General features: G+C 39.5%; 1 pseudogene; it reads left to right on the top strand.

Moving 5' to 3' along the window:
• Positions 1-1,214: 1,214 nt before the first annotated feature.
• On the top strand, positions 1,215-2,252 carry LOC147423135 (uncharacterized; annotated as a pseudogene).
• The last annotated feature ends 335 nt before the right edge of the window (positions 2,253-2,587 follow it).

The raw sequence follows: 2,587 nt of genomic DNA, 5'->3' as shown, positions 1-2,587 counted from the left end.
GTGTGTGGTGAGGTAACAACAAATAAGAAGCTTTCTTGCTATAATGTTTTCTCTTTTGTTACCTTTCTGTTTTTAATTGGCATGTTTCTCTTTTGGGAATTGCTAGTTCTGACAAACATGGAAACAAAGATAATTGGTATGAAACGGAAGCAAGCAGATCTGTAAAATTTTACCAGGTCACTGGAGATAGAAACAAAAAGAAACAAGCAGAATTGCGGCAACAGGTGGATCGTGCCATAGAAGATATTTTTGGGGATGGACCAACAATAGGAGAAGATGATAATGAAGGAAACCAAGAAGAGCCACAAACACCAGACTCGGAACCAGTATTGAAGTTCAAGAAGCAAAGGTGATGGAGGCCAACTTGGAAATATGAACATCCTTGGGCATATCCAATTGTAGATGTAGGAAGGCTGAAAATGAAATGCGAGTGGTGTGCATACAACAAAAGCAAGATTCCTTTTGCCAACAAAGAATCTTGCACAATTCAATTCCCTTCTTTAAATGAGCACAACAGATCTGATGAGAACAAAATGGAAGCCTTAAAGTGGGCAAACAAGGAAAATTGAGTTTGTATCCCTCTTCCAGATTATGTCGCTAGTTTTGAGGATAAAGAGAAGGTGAGGACCATCACTGTCATGTGGCAGGTGTATTTTGTTGTGAAATGCATTGGACCTATGGATCTTTTTGAAAAGCTATGCCTTCACCAAATAGAGCAAGGTCTATCTAATATGCCTAAGCATTCAGCTTATGGAACCTATTCGAATAGGATCTCCGGCATGGAATTTGTTCAAGCAATCAAAGATGTACTTTGGAATGCTTTGTGCAAAGAAGTCCAGGCAAGTCCTTGGTATTCTGTGATGGAAGATGATAGCACTGACAGGGAAAAAGAAGGGCACATGATTTTCTACGTAGAAGCAAAGTACGATGCTATTATCAAATTTCTCAAAGAGATGGGCTTACACCTTCAAAGATTTGTATCTCTTGCGGTTGATGGTTGCTCAGTTATGATGGGTTGTAGAAGTGGACTCTTACCAAGAATGAGAGCAGATATTCAGCATCTTCTTTTAGTGCATTGTCTTGCACATCGAGAGAATCTTGCAGCAAGCCAAGCTGTTGGTTCCTTTCCTAAGCTTGTGCAATTGGATAAGTTATGTAGAAGCATCTATGCTTGGCTTCATGCATCAGGAAAAAGAATGGACGACTTAAAGCTAATGGAGGGAGCTCTAGATTTGCCCGAGTTATCAATGCTATGGATCCATTCTGTGAGGTGGCTATCACAAGGTCAGGTTATGGAGCGCATGGTGAAGGTCATGCCTGCCTTGATCACAGAATTTGGAAAGGAGAGCCCAAGTGTATATGATGAGCTTATGGTGTATGCAAATCAGTTTTTTATCCATATTCTTGCTAATGTATGTACATAGCTTAATGTTATAAATTGCCACTTTCAATCAGACGTGGTCGGCATTGGTAATATATCAGGTTATGCTGATGCTACATTAAAGAACTTGGAGAAGAAGTTTCTCAGGGACTCAAGGAATTGCGGGTCAAAGCATTTACAAAAGTTTGTAGAGCAATCCAGCAACCGGGAGATCAGATTTTTTGATGTTATCGGAGACTTGCATATCCATGAGCTTAAGTTTGAAAGCATTGTAGGAAGTAGCAGAGGTGGTTCTTTCAAAGATTGTCTACAACTTGGAAAAGAGCTTGTTGGAAAAATTGTGGAGAATTTGAGGACAAGGATGCAAGAGGATATGCCTATTTTTTATGCATGTAAACTTTTTAGTCCCAAGCATTACCCAAGTGAAGAGATGGAGATGGAGACTTGTAGCAAATTTTGGCTGGGAAAGTTGCTCAACCAATTTGTAAGCTTAGTAGGTGATACGGAGATTTTCATGGGAGAGCTCGATTCTTTCACGGCGGTTCTAGTCAGCAATTTCAAGCATAAACGCTTTCAAGATGCATGGCATGTATGCAAGGATGATATGACTTTGCAAGACTCCTTTCCAAACCTGATGAAGCTTTGGGGAATCCTCTCTGTAGTTCCAGTAACTTTGGTTGTAGCAGAGCGTGGATCCTCTCTTCAAAACACCATAAAAACATCTCAAAGGACGCGCATGAACATAGAAACACTTGAGAACTTTATGTTCATAGGCTTGCATGGACCACAAAATACTTCAAATGTTCCTTGGGATGATGTATTTTTTCTATGGAGCAAGAAAAGGAGCAGATCTATAAATATCTCCGTGTAGATTCCATGGTGTTTTTGATGTGGAAAATTTTGACTGCTATACTAAAGCTCAAGGCGGTTGTACAATTACTTGCGATCTATTTGTAATGCTACACCTTGTACATTTTGTTGAGCCTAATGCTGTAAACCTGTAATTGAGCCTTCTCCCCAGCTTTGGTATCTTTTGGGTATTCTCATTGAAGCTTTTCTATCTATAAAGATCGGCATTTATGACCAAGATTAGCACTCTTTTTTCTCAATGTACTTATCCACTCTCTTTTCTCAATGTACTTATCATTGTATTAAAAGCTGGTGCTTTTGATGATGCATAAACTACTTTCGTTACAGTCTAATGCC

This window comes from Adiantum capillus-veneris, chromosome 26 (genome assembly GCF_014529385.1).
Source record: "Adiantum capillus-veneris isolate H3 chromosome 26, ASM1452938v2, whole genome shotgun sequence".
Classification (NCBI taxonomy): domain Eukaryota; kingdom Viridiplantae; phylum Streptophyta; class Polypodiopsida; order Polypodiales; family Pteridaceae; genus Adiantum; species Adiantum capillus-veneris.
The sequence above is the reverse complement of the archived record's forward strand: the minus strand, read 5'-3'. Positions and strand labels throughout refer to the sequence as shown.